Below are 15,415 nucleotides of genomic sequence, written 5' to 3' on the forward strand. Positions count from 1 at the left end.
TATGCTATAGATTTGTACATTCAAGGCCTCAGAAAGCACCTCTGTAGACATTCTCTGAGATTAAAGAAAAAATAAAAGTAATACTTCACTGGGACCAGTGACTTCAGTAGTGAAAAAGACAGTTTTTGTGACACAGAGATGAAGAACAAGGTAGTTTGGAATCCAATAGTAGCGAAAAGAAAGACAATGCTAAATACAAATCCCCTAAGTTCAAATACAAGATTTCCCTTTCCATGGCTGTGTGACTTTTGACAAGTTATATAGTCTCTCTGTGCCTCAGTGTCTTCATCTATAAAAAGGAGTTAAATAATATCTATTTCATAGGTTTGCTATAAGGTTTACGTGTGGTCATATGTGTAGGGTACTTAGATCTGAGACTGATGCCTAGTAGGTGTTACGGAAGTGTTGGCTATTTCCTTCTTGGTGCTACCAAAACTTCATATGTGGTGTGTGTCATCCTGTATTTTGATTTCTCATCATTGTTGTCATTTGCTCTTCTGTTTTTCTCACAAAACTATGATTTTCCAAAAGGGAATGAAACACTATGGCCCATGCTTGAAATCTGTCCTGCAGACTACTCTTTTATAATCCATGAGCTGAGCATGAGTTTTTTTTACCTTTTAAAAATATTGTTAGACATAAGAATATGCAAGCGAGACCATGTGTGGTTCACAAAGCCTAAAATATTTAACATCTGGCTCTTAATGGAAAAATATGTCAAACCTTGTTCTAGAGAAAGAGACCATATTTCATTAATTGTTACATTAAATGTGTGTTTGATAAAGCAAAAAAAAGGATAAAGAATAGAAAAGCTAGAAGATGTCCAAGAAAAATACATGTAAATACTATGGAAGGAGCAATTAATTCTGTTCATGCACATTAAGGAAGGATTCTAGTAGATCTTTAAAGATGGCGGTAATCTCAGTGAAGGAGGATGTTTTGATACACTGCTGTTTGGAACTCAGAAGTATTTCACAGAGGTTACTGAAATATATAATGACAATTTTATAAATTTAGTAAATCCAAATATTCTCTAGGTTGAGCAGGGTCAAATCCTAGGTAAGAAAAATGTCCCTTGGGTCTCATTATTGTCCTGTAGGGTAGAAACTATTGCTCTATTTTTTTATAGAAGAAGAAACTGAGGCTCAAGAATTTGAGTTACTCACAGTTTCATGGCTCACAAATGGCAAGAGAGAGACTCAAAATCAGATGTGGTGAACCAAACTACCTCCATCCTCATTTATCCACCACATAGCTCACCTTCAAAGGTGAGATCTCATAACCCCGTCTGGCTCAGTACCCTCCCTCTGATTAGGAGGACTGTTAAACAGACATGACTCTGGCTTAAAGGGTCAACATCAGTCATGCTCTGGACTTAGAGCTAGTAACTAGAACTTAGCCCTGAACTAATTAGACAGTTTGTGTTTTTGCTCCAGTCACAACTTCCTTGTCCTCTTTCTATAATGCTCTGCATAGCATCCATTCCCTAGTGCCTGCCCTGAATGACTTTCCAGGACCCCACATCCTGAGCAGCTGGTGTGGTAAATTTCCCTACACAATCCTGGGTCTGTAGTCCCATCTGTGAGTCCATTGCTCATGATTTGATCTTATCTTACTGCCAAGAGTCTTCTCTTTTAGATCTGGATCTCTGCCTCAAGTCTATTGCCAGTGTTCATTTAACTCTGACTCCCTACCTCTGCCAAAAACAGTGCTTTTAACAGTTTTCTTGTTGAAGCATTGCCTTTTATTTTTCTGTTGCCTACTCTGCCCCTAAGAATATATCTGTTAATTCATTCCTCTTTGTCTTGACCATTTTACTGCATATAGTCCTCATTGGTGGCAATGCAATGGAGGATTAAGCAAAAGCATCAAATGGTGATGTTTCTGATTGTGTAAGTAAATCATTGTTAATATTTGATGTTGTGTGGTGTTTCTTTGCGGGGAGTAAATGTGTGTGTGTGTGTGCATGTGTGTGTGTATATATATGTGTGTGTGTGTGAGATTTTGCTCTATGATAGAGGAGCCCCAGCTATATTGGTTCAAAGAATGCTTCAGTTTACAGTAATGTTTTTCATGGCACTTCCAGGACAAAATAAATGTCTAAAATTTTCATTTATCAAATACTTACATAGTTATTAAATATATTAACTTCTAGAGTCAATAGGTGTATTCAAAGTATATAGCAATTTGAAAAATAATGCACATAAATAAAAACAAAAATAATATTTTAATTTGATTTATAAATAATAATTATTCACTAATAAGATTTGTCTATCTGCTAACACTGCATAGTTTTGTAATACTGGAAATAAAATTGGATACTACCACCCTAATTTCCTGTTTCATACTGGTTACAAATAACTTGCTTTTAATCATAGCAACTATTAAAAACCCAAATTTATAAACATATGTCTTTATTAAGAGGAATGTAACATGGACTATTGTTGAAAATGTGAACTACCTTGAGCTAGTAGTTTATGTAGTATTCAACAGATTTTGACTAGGACTGTATTTCTATAAAAAAGGCACAATATCCTGCAGTACTGAGAGTTTGCTGTGGTAGTTCAGGTAACTTTTTCTTTTAGTCAGAGCCTCACTCTATCACCCATGCTAGAGTGCAATCAGGGCTCACTGCAGCCTCTACCTCCAACCTCTAGGGCTTAAGTGATCCTTCTGCCTCAGTCCCCTGAGTAGCTGGGACTACAGGTATGTGTCACCACTCCTGGCTATTTTTTTTTTAATTTTAGTAGAGAGGAGGTCTCACTAAATGTTTCCTAGGCTGGTCTTGAACTCCTGAGCTCAAGTGATCCTCTCACCTCAGCCTCCAAAAGTTCTGAGATTACACGCATGAACCACCATGCTCAGCCTCAGGTAACTTTTAAAAGCAGTTTAGGAACAATGGTTATATGGGGTTTTGAAATTTTCTATTGTTACTGATGGCACATAATATTAAAAATATTCAAAAAACCATTTTATTGTCTCATTTAAAAAGTGAATCTTTTTCAGTGATGCAAATTTTTAAAGAATAATGAGTTTTAGCAGATGCCCTATGCCCTCTTGGCTGTATAACCTACCAACATTTGTATGCCCTGATTGAGATAATATGGTTTCAGAATGTTTGAACCCTGCTTTTGTTCACTCAGTATCCTGTCTCACTTTTGCTTCTAACCAGCAAGGAGTAACAGGGACAGGATTTGCCCTCTAGCCCAAAGGTACTGAAAAAATTAAACAAAAAATAATATGGGTCAGTTTGTTTTCAAAACGCTGAACATAAAGCAAGATAAAAGAATAGTGATCAATGAGAAATAGAAAACATGAGTTGAACCCTATGATTTTTCCATATTCCTGGCCTTGAAGAAATCTCCAGTCCATGACCTGGGGAGAGGAAACTGTGATAGAGCTGAGAGTCTATGAAAGCAAAGGTGGCTAGAGTTTGCAGGACAGAATATCAGAAAAGAGATAGCTGCAATCCTTCTGAAGAGGGTTCCATTCTGCAGAAAATTGATCAGAGTATGTGCATGATGAAACTGTCTGAGGCTGGAAGAAAGGCTGTTCAAAGGGTAATTGAGAAGAGTGCCTGACACTCACAGTAGACCGGAAATACTGCCTATTCTCACCAGTCATATTGGAAAAGTTTATATTCATCTCAGCAGTAGAAAACATTAGCCTTAGTTTGAGCAGTCTCTAAGGCCTTCCTAACATGAGATATAAACAAATCCAAAAGTACCAAAAGTTTCAAAGTAACTTACCCACATTATAGTACAAAGCTCAAGATTATGTATAAGGCTACATACAATATAGAATGAATATAGTTGGATCTTGCTTTTCTGAAGATCCAATTTGACAATCTCTGCCTTTTACTTGAGGTATTTAGAACATTTATATTTAATGTGATAATTTATATAGTTAGATCAGGTCTATCAATAATTTTGCTGTTTGTTTTCTATTTTCTCCATTTTTCTCTTTGTTATATTTTTTTACCTTGTTTTAGATTATTCTTATTATTTCACTTTGTCATATTTGTTGGCATACTAGCTATATAACAATTAAACTACCCACCTAAACATATATTCCTCATTGGCAGCCAGGCGGTGAGTGATTCAGCTCAAAACCCATCTTAGCTTCCACTTTCATGAATCACTACTGAAACCAAATATCTCATGTTAGATTTCTCAGAAGGCAGATTCTGAGGTAGGCCAAGGTTCCCGGAAGCTGTGTCAGCAAATTTTTTTTACTGAAGGCAGATGTGGGCCACATATTACAGTGCCTATAACAGTATTTTAAATTAGAACTTCTCCATCTATTTATTTATATGACTTACCTTTCCTTTCTCATGATTTTTACCTATTTATTTATCTGTGTTATTTTCTTGGTGAATTTCTCTTTAATGCCTCATAATTTACTTCTTCTCTCAGACTGGAGAAGTGTCCCAGAAGTATCGAATTACTTTTTAAGAAAATTATTTAAAAAATTGTGGATACATTTTTGAACTACTAAATTTTTTTATATTCACCTTCATTTGCTTCCAATTATTTCTGTTACTTTTTGTTCGAATGCTTTATTCATCTTGTTCACGCTTTGGAATATAACTGTTTTTAAGTCCTTTGAAGATTGTGCTATTTTTTCATTTCCTCAAAGTATTTTTTTTGTCTTGAGTTTGTTGAAATTTGTGGACCTCATAAATTTTGAAATTTTATTTCAACTTGAGGGAAGAGAGTAGTATTAACTTTTATTTTTAACTTCATACTTACTTCTGCATGTAGTGGTTTTATGCTTTTCACCTTTTCATTGATTTCCTCAGTTGGAACTAGATTTCTTATTGGTGGCTTTAGCTTTGTTTCACAGCATTGCATGTAACTATTGCTCTTTAACAAACCACTTTAATATTTGGTAGCCTAAACAACAATCATTTATTTGCTCCTGATTCTCCAGTTTTAACCCGGCTGTTGCTTATTTTTGCTCATGTGATATAAAATGAAGATATATATTTGCATCCAGCAAGGAGCACAGTGGAGCCTTCCCAGCTGGAACAACCAAGGAGGTTGTTCACTACATGTCTGATTTTGGGACTGGCTATCAGTGGGAGGACTCCGGTTCTTCTCTAGGTAGCCTAGTGGAGACTACTGTGTGGATGTTAGCAATCCACCCAAGTTTGCTTACATTATAGAAAAAGGAAGAGAAAGAATTGTTGGTAATTATCTTTAAAGATAATTTACCACACAGAGGAATGCAATATAATTAACTGTGAGTCAATACACCTTCAGCAATTTTTTGATGATAGGACTGTTGTTTCACTTTCCTACAACCTACAACCCCAGACATCCAACCCATTATTGTCTACTCTTGGACAGAGGTTTCTGCAATTATCGGTATCTTTTTCTAGCTACTTCAGGCCCATATTTCACACAGCAATCCTATCTCTGATCTTTTATCATGTGGAACTGTTTTGAATCCTTGTTACTCTTTGTATTGCAGGGTAAGGGTTCATCACCTTCTCTTATATTGCCCAGAAGTCCAAGAAGAGTTCTAATAATTAGAAAAAAAAAAACATAAAGGGGTCTATTTAAGATACTGAGTCATCAACTATTGATAGCATTCAGGCAGAATTGTACAACTGTTTTGGGCCTTCTTGTCTAGGAATAAGGGCTAAGGCTAGGTAATTTTTTAGTTTTCTGTTATTTTATTTTATTTTGCCTAACATTTAGACTTTATTTTCTAAAAACGTAACATTGATTTGAAGAAAATTACATTAAAAACAGGGCTTAGAGGAAGAAAGTCTGGAAACTTTCCTATTTTACCCTTCATGGCTGAGAAAATTCTGTATAGATAACTGCAGTGGTCTGTGGTTGTCACAGGCTGTGCCAGTCCCACTTTGAATGTGCTCTGTGTCATGTCTGGCTTGATTTGTGAATGAATGTTCCTATTAGCAATGTAAAACGCTCAATTTTGACTATAAGTAGGACAGACAAAAGAACACAAATCATGAAGCTCTTTAGTGTTCATTGACATAAAGGCTCATGGCAGATAATTTCTTTCACCTTCACTCTTGTCTGAGAAATATGTCAGATGCCTTTTGACATGGCTATGCCCTATGTAGAAACAAGTCTACACTTCTAGCATTTTAACAGCATCATTTTCCTCAAATGAACATTTTATGTAGACTCATAATACATTAGCGGTAGAAAGAATTTTGAATATAACTTACTCTAAAGCGTTCATCTCACAGATGGGGTTATGTTGCTTAGTTGAGAGGTTATGAAGGTCCTTTATGGCAATGGTAGAGAATTATAATAATGATGATTATGGCAATTCTCATTACTGAGCTCCTGGTATGTCCCAGACAGTATACTCTTAATGGTTAAGAAAAATTAGCTCTTAATACTTACCATAAACCTCTGAGGCTAACCCCATTTCACATGAAGAAACTGAGGCTTGAACAGAATAATATACCAAAGGTTATAGTTGTGAAGCAGCACTGGGGTTCAGTGAGACCTCATATGTAGAGAGAGTGCGGTTTTGCCAGCTAAAAAACATGGAGACACAGATATATTAAAGGCCCAGTGTAGAACAAGGAGAAGACCACTGGCTTTGGATCCAGAAAGAGTTGATATTGAAAATGACTTTGCTTATGCTGTGTGATCTTGAAAAAGTTACTTAACCTCTGTGAACTTCAATTTCATCATCCATCAAAGGGTGATAGTGAACATTTCTATTTTATCAGGCTCTTGAAATAACTAAAGATAATGTACTGTATGTAAAGTTCTTAGAACCATACTATAAAATAAGAACCACACTTACTATACAATAAGCACTAAAGCTGGAAAAATAACACACATAATATGTGTGTGTGTATAGCATTATTATGATCATACACACATACACATGTACACTATTAACCCTTGAACAACTTGGGTTTGAACTGCACAGGCCCACCTAAATGTGCATTTTTTTTCGATAATACACTTAGTTTATCCCCCTCTCCTGCCTCTTGTTACACTTCTTCCACCTCTTCAGTCTCTGCCACCCCTGAGACAGCAAGACTGACCCCTCCTCCTCTTCTTCCATCTCCTCCTCCTCTCACTCCTCCTCTTTCTCCTCCTTCTTCTTATCCTCTTCCTCCCCCTCCTCCTCCTCCTCAGCCAACTCAATGTGAAGACAAAGGTAATGAAGACCTTTATGATGACCCACTTCCACTTAATAAATAGTAAATATATTTTCTCCTCCGTTTAATTTTCTTAATAGCGTTTTCTTTAGCATAACTTATTGTAAGAATACAGTATATAACGTATATAATACATATAACACCCAAAATATGTGTTCATTGACGTTTATATTATTGGTAAGGCTTTTTGGTCAAGAGTAGGCTACCAAGAGTTAGGTTTTTGGGGAGTAAAAACTAATACACAGATTCTTGACTGAAGTAGGGGGTCAGCGCCCTTAACTTCAGTGTTGCTCAAGGGTCAACTGTGTGTTATTACTTTCAGGTTTTTGCCTAAATATTGCTGCTCGGTAAGCCCTTCTCTGGACACCATATTGAATGTGGCAGACTAAGTTCCCTTCCAGCACTTGCCACTTCCTTCCTGACTGGACTTTTCTCCATATAATTTATTAATATCAACCATGCCTCTTATTTATTGTTTATTATTTATCTTCCTACATTGGCTTACTAGAACGGTCCCTTTTATCTGTTTTATTCACTGCTCAATTTCTAGAACTATAGTTTGCTCAATAAATATTTGCGGAATAAACTATTAATATTATTATGTTTATTATTTTTGTTATCCAATAATTAATCTCTTTTCTTCAAAGGTAATTATTATGGGCAGAGTTAATATTTTTTTGGAAAATTCATGTGCTGAAGCCCTAATCCCTAAGACCTCAGAACGTAACTGTATTTGGAGACAAGGTCTTTAAAGACATAATTAAGTTAAAATGAGGTGTCTTTGTCAGTTTGCACTGTCATAATAGAAATATTATACATTGGGTGGTTTAAACAACATAAATTTATTTCTCATAGTTCTAGAAGCTAGGAAGTGTGAGGAGATTAAGATGCCATCCCATCTGGTGTCTGGTACAGACTCATTTCCTAGTTTCCCAGGCCATCTTTTTGTATTCTCATATGGCAGAGAACAGAGGGGCGGGGGCAAGCTCTCACATCTTTTCTGAAAAGGGCACTAATCCCATTCATGAGGGTTCCAGCCCCATTTTCTAATTATCTCCCAAAGGCCTGATCTCCTAACTATCACATTGAAGGTTAGGATTTCAACATGTGCATTTTGGGAAGACAAAAATGTTCAGTCCATAGCATGAGTTCACTACGGTGGGCCCTTCTCTAATATGACTGGAGTTCTTGTAAGAACTGAATATTTGGTCATAGATGCACACAGAGGTAAGATCATGTGAGGACACTGAGAAGCCAGACATCTACAAGACAAGCAGAGAGTCCACAGAAGGAGCCAACCTTGCAAACACTGTGGTCTTGGTGTTTTTCCAGAACTGGGAGAAAATAATTTCTGTTGTGTAGGCCACCCAGTCTGTGGTGCTTTGTCATTTATGTCAGCCCCAGAAAACTATTATAATAAAGTCACTTTTCTCTGGTGTAGTTTGGAAATATGAGATTTGTGCCCCATCTGCTCCTGAGTTGTGTGCTTTAAATCTGCTCATATGAAATGCACACTATTGTGACTAATGCTCAGTTCCACAGCGTCCAACTGCACTGTGGTTATGGCAACAATACACTCCACTGTGTCTAGAAGTGCCCTAGTTGAGAATGCTTTGCCTTTGTACAATGGTTAATATCACAGCCATTTATTTTCTAAAATGCACCTGTTTGCACAATAAATTAATAATATAATGGACAACTGCTCTTTTATTAATTTTAATTTTAAGTTCTGAGGTACATGTGCAGGATGTACAGGTTTGTTACACAGGTAAACGTGTGCCATGGTGGTTTTCTGAACCTATCAACCCATCACCTAGGAATTAAGCCCAGGATGCATTAACTATTGTTCCTAATACTTTCCCTACCCCCACCCCACCCTGCAACAGGCTCCAGTGTGTGTTTTTCCCCTCTCTGTATCAATGTGTTCAGTTCCCACTTATAAGTGGGAATGTGGGTGATTCCTCAATGATCTAGAACCAGAAATACCATTTGTCAACTGCTCTTTGATCCACGTGAAAGTTTGAGATTTGAGCTCCTCTTCATACATAGCCTTTGGTAAAGAGATGATTGTTAAGGAAGGCTCATTGCTTTATTTCATTTTATTTGTTTGCTTCCCTATACTTTTACTCCCTATACGGAAAAGCTGGCTGTACATACACAGTAGATTTCTATCAATGCTTAACGCAATCAGGGCATTTACAATACAGCAACACAAGTTAAAATGGAATATTAGACATGCTTGTCCTTGAAAATTCCCTGTCCTCTCTTCACCATAATGTTGTCAGGAGTCACCCTTCTCCATAGAAGAAAGACCTTGGCCTTTTTCTCCTATCTGAGTTCTTCCTCTTTTCTGTTTATCCTCCTGCCCTTTATTCCAAAATTATCATGATATTTATTCCAAAATATAATGAGTTTTATGCAGCTCAACATAACTCCTTTTTTGTTTGCATTATCTTTCTAAATCTTGGCCCTCTAATTCTTTTGCTGAGAACTTTAATGTCAGTCAACATAACTCTTTTTTTTTAATTGTTTTCTTTTATCCCACTATTTTACTATTAATGAGCCAACAAGAACCCCTGCTGACATAGCAGAGGTTTAATTCCCTCAGCTCCCACCTAGATTCCTGACTACTCTTTAGTGACTTCTTGTTCACTAGAGTGTAGACCATTGTTACTTAAGGAGTGATCCTAGTAGCATCAGCATCTTCTTGGAACTTAAAGAAAACAAAATTCTCTAACCCATCAAAACCTACTGAACCAGAATATTTGGGGATGTATTCCAGTATTCTGTTTTAACAGGGCCCCTAGGTAAGTATAATATACTACATAGGAAAAATTGCCATGTTCTACTATAGGCTGTCCACAATCCTTCAGTGAAGCTGGTTTTGTCTAGCTGTAAGTACTGTAGAAGTGTAAGGATCATGTCTCATGCTCTTAGTTTATATGCAAGGACCTGATCCAGGGTTAAGAAGTCGAAGACTTATAAAAATTGAAGACATAATTTAAAAATAAATATAAAAATTATAAATGAGGCCAGGCATGGTGACTCACGCCTGTAATCCCAGCACTTTGGGAGGCTGAGGTGGGTGGATCACCTGAGGTCAGGAATTTGAGACCAGCCTGGCCAACACGGTGAAACCCCATCTCTACTAAAAATACAAAAATTAGCTAGGCGTGGTGGCAGGCACTTGTAATCCCATCTACTCGGAAGGCTGAGGCAGGAGAATGGCCTGAACCTAGGAGGCGGAGGTTGCAGTGAGCCAAGATAGCACCATTGCACTCCTGCCTAGGCAACAAGAGCAAAACTCCATCTCAAAAAAAATTATAAATGTAAAATTAGGTACAAAGATAAATATTTAATGAAAAGGAGAAAAACTGACAAAAGTCACATTTAAACAATGATAAATACTGTCATCATCAAAAAGTTTAGGAAAATAACTGCTATGGTCTGAATGTTTATGTCCCCACCAAGTCCATATTTTGAAACCTAATTTTCATTATGATAGTATTAAGAGATGGGGCCTATTTGGAGGTAATTAAGCCATGAAGGAGGGGCCTTAATGAATGGGTTTAGTGCCCTTATTAAAGAGGTCCCAGAAAGATACCTTGTTTCTTCTACCATGTGAGGTCACAGGAAGAAGACACCATCTATAAAGAATGAGAGAGCTATCACTAGACAAATCTTCCAGCACTTTGATTTTGTACTCCCTAGCCTCCATGCTGTGAGAGATAAATGTTGTTTATAAGCCACAAAGTTTATGGTGGTTTTATTAGAGCAGCCCAAATGGACTAAGGCAATAGCATATTATTTTCGCTCGTTAATGTCCTGACATATCTCTTATAATACTTTTTTCCCAAATTTTTGGCTCCATAGTAATCACCACATTATATGACAAAAATTCGGTCGTATAATTTCCATGAAAAGAATAAAAAAAGATAATTCAATATTTTCTTACTACCATCATTGTTCAGCATTCGGCATCTCCATGAATGATTATGTAGAAATACTTCAGACTAACAACATAGCAGAGGTATTATTCTGTGTGTGTGTGTGTGTGTGTGTGTATATATGTATATATGTATATACGTATATATGTGCATATATGTGTATATATGTATATATACGTATATTTGTGTATATATGTATATATGTGTATATATGTATATATAGATTTTTAAATATCTATAAAAAGATTTTTAAAATTTACAGTGCATTTTTAATTATATATGCTGCATTATTTAATATATTTATGGCAGTAGTAAATCTGTTTTGACAAGCCAACAATGAAAATAAAATCTGCTTACAAATTCATTTATCTGATGATTGGAAGAATTTTTCAAAGACTGAATTCTGCCTCTGTAAATTACAGTTATTTCTCTTACATTACCAATGTACTCCTGGTTCTGGGTACTACAAGACACATTTATCATGGTAAGAATTTATTGCCCTTAATTATCGTGTTATGTATTCATGTGATAGGCAGTAGAGAAGTAGGATTATTTCTGAAAGCCATTTCCTAACTGATACCATGGAATTGGTTGACATAAATGGATCCAACTAATTTAAAAATAGATGAATCCTGGCTGGGCGTGGTGGCTCACACCTGTAATCCCAACACTTTGGGAGGCCAAAGAAGGCAAATCATTTGAGGCCAGAGTTGAAGATTAGCCTGGCCAAGATGGTGAAACCCCTTCTCTTCAAAAACACAAAAATTAGCCAGGCGTGGTGGCATGCACCTGTAATCCCAGCAACTCTGGAGGCTGAGACAAGAGAATCACTTGAACCTGGGAGGTGAAGGTTGCAGTCAGCCAAGATTGCGCCACTGCACTCCAGCCTGGGAGACAGAGCAAGATTCTGTCTCTAAATAAATAAATAGGCCAGTCGCGGTGGCTCACTCCTGTAATCCCAGCACTTTGGGAGGCAGGTGGATCACCTGAGGTCAGGGGTTCGAGACCAGCCTGGCCAACATGGTGAAATCCCGTCTCTATTAAAAATACAAAATTTAGCCAGACATGGTGGCACACGCCTGTAGTCCCAGCTACTCAGGAGGCTGAAGCAGGAGAATCGCTTGAACTTGGGAGGCAGAGGTTGCAGTGAACAAAGATCGTGCCACTGCACTCCAGCCTGGGTGACAGAGTGAGACTTTGTCTCAAAAAATATATGTATATATTAATAAATAAATATCAATCCTCAACAACATGTCCTCTTTATATGAAGTCCAAAAATATCCAAGTTTACTTACACTCATCCAATATGAGGAAAATGTGACAGAAGCAAAGTCAAAGAAGGTGACTTCTTTTCATGCAATTAAACGTATTTATTTTGAAAAAAAATCCAGAAGCATAATCAATGTTACCTCACGTGCAAGGTTCTTCCCAGAGTGTTTTAAGAAACCAACACAAGAGGCCAGGCGTGGTGGCTCACGCCTGTAATCCCAGCACTTTGGGAGGCCGAGGTGGGCGGATCATGAGGTCAGGAGATCGAGACCATCCTGGCTAACACAGTGAAACCCCATGTCTACTAAAACAAAACAAAATGAAACAAACGAAAAATACAAAAAATTAGCCAGGCATGGTGGCAGGCACCTGTAGTCCCAGCTACTCGGGAGGCTGAGGCAGGAGAATGGCCTGAACCTGGGAGGAGGAGCTTGCAGTGAGCCAAGATCGTGCTACTGCACCCCAGCCTGGGCGACAGAGCGAGACTCCATCTCAAAAACAAAAAAAAAAAAAAAAAAAGAAAAGAAACCGACACAAGAAACAAGAAGCCCTGAAGTGAACCTTCACCATCTTGCAATACATCAACTCCTGTCCACATGAAACTTATCTTGCTTGATTGAGCCAGATTGGCATAAGGACAATATAAACAGTAAACCCATTTAGCAGCTGTGATCTTTGAGGAAACATAGTAACATAAAGAGGGAAGCTTTATGCTCTGGCTCGCAGACATAAGAAATTATACTGATGTCATCTCTGCCATCTCATATAAGCAAGACAGTGCACATATTCAATCTAGTTCCAATATATTCATTTAAACAACAATTATATAAGATAAAAACAAAATAAAGTAAGACATCCCGTCTTCCCCTGCATGGTTGTCTAATCTTTTCATAATTTGGGTCACTTTTTACCCCATAATCACTGATGAGGTATTGGGAAAGGGATCAGCCCATTATGCCAGCTTTTGTCCCTGGTCCAGACAAGGTTTGTTCTCAGAGGTATCTTTCTTGTAACAACTTGGCATCTTTTGCTTTTTTGTACTTGCTTATGAACACAAGAGTTTCTGGGCTCTTCTCAACAGCTTGGCACCAGAAATAAGGCTTGACCTTTCTCTCATTTCTAGAATGAATAGATGAGAAAAAAATCCAAAATTACATGCCTCCTAAATATCAATTAGGGGAAAAGTGAAGGCATGACTTTCCAAGACAAATGAAGGTCGAGTTATAACAGCATTGTCCTATTTAATAAAAAGAAAATGAAGGGTGACAGAGGGCTTTAACACTGTATCAAACTGAAGACCACAGGGAGGGATAAATAGCTAAAGAAGCTGTAATTTTACATATTGATGCTTAAGAGAGGAGGGTAATACATTTTCCTTCATTTTGAAAGAAATGATTAGCAGAGGGTGGTATATTGAAAAGAGGCTTGAATAGAAGGTAAGAAAGTATGGCTTCTAGTCTAAATTGTGTAATAAGATGGGTAATGATATGGCTTGGATGTTTGTAATCCCCAGTGTTGGAGGTGGGGCCTGGTAGGAGGTGTCTGGATCATGGGGTTTGATCCCTCATTAATGGCTTAGCACCAGTCCCTTGGTGATGAGTGAGTTCTTGCTCAGAGTTTATGTAAGATATGGCTATTTAAAAGCATATGGCACCTCCCCTCTCTCTTGCTTCCTCTCTCTCTATGTGATGTGCTTGCTCCCACTTTGCTTTCTGTCATGATTGTAAGCTTTCTGCAGCCTCACCAGAAGCAAATGCTAGAGCTATGCTTGTACTACTTGCAGAGATATGAGCCAATTAAACCTCTTTTCTTTATAAATTATGCAGCCTCAAGTGTTCCTCTATATCAATGCAAAAATAGATTAGCACAAGTAATAATGGAATAATCACCATTGTCTATTTGTGTTAGAATTGTGTATGAAATGGGGTTTTTACTAAGCAATACTTAAGGGGATAAAAGATAGGGACATCAAAACTAAAAATATGAACACTAGTATTGCATGAGTAGAGGGTGTAGGAATAGATGAAGAAGGTATCTTAAAGAAAGTCCCAAAGGTTCCAAGAAAGTAATATTATCTTACCACATAAATATGTTTTCTCTAAAATGTATCAAACACTCCGACAGGCCACTTTTGCTAAGTTCTCACAGGGACTTGAGGGAATTGGAAGTTAGTCTCAACTCGCCACCCTGCTCTGGGTAACCATAAACAAGTTATAACAACTATTGTGTCTTCAATTTCCCCAAAATGAAGGTCTCAGACTTGCTGACCCTCAAATTCATCTTTAAGAACTAGCCAGAAAATGACAATAGAGCTGATAAAATCTGTGTTTCTGCAGTTTTTATTCAGACTTCAAATATATTATTGTAGGATAATACAGAATTTCCTGATGCCAGGAAATTAATGTGTCTGTGACTTTATGGGGAGAGAAAAATGGATGGTTTGAGGTTGGTACTTTTCCTGGACTCTGTCCTGTAAGTCTCATCTCTTGGCTGATTTTGATCTGCATTCTTTCTCTCTAATAAACTATACCTGTGAATATAATAACTTTCAGCAAAATCTGTGAATCTTTCTAGGAAATTATAGAACCTGGGATAGTTTGAGGAATCATCAGAACTTGCAATTGGTGTCAGAAGTGACAGCGGTCTCGTGTAGACTCTGTTGCTTAACTTTGCAGTTGGCTACAACTCCTGCAGGGCTTCAAAGCTCTGCCTCAGGGGACTAACTACATTAGAACACAGCTTGGAGAATTCTATGCCTAATGGCATCATAAGAGGAAAAAAACATACACACACAATGGAGAGCTTGGTAGAGAACACCAGTGACTGGTGGAAGCTATTAGCTCCATGATCCAAGCAAAACAGCAGACCAGCCAGAAGTCTAATAGAGAGAAGCAAGGAAAGAGAAAGCTAAGAAAACCTTTTCTGGGTTGAGAGTCTACATAGGAGTTTAGAAAGTTTGTGCACACATGTTAGGCTGCATAGATTCAGGAGGAATCCTTGTAAAATATGGGACAGACTTGAGTGCTTCCCCAAGCCA

The sequence above is a fragment of the Hylobates moloch genome, unplaced genomic scaffold (genome assembly GCF_009828535.3).
Source record: "Hylobates moloch isolate HMO894 unplaced genomic scaffold, HMol_V3 SCAFFOLD_17, whole genome shotgun sequence".
Taxonomy (NCBI): domain Eukaryota; kingdom Metazoa; phylum Chordata; class Mammalia; order Primates; family Hylobatidae; genus Hylobates; species Hylobates moloch.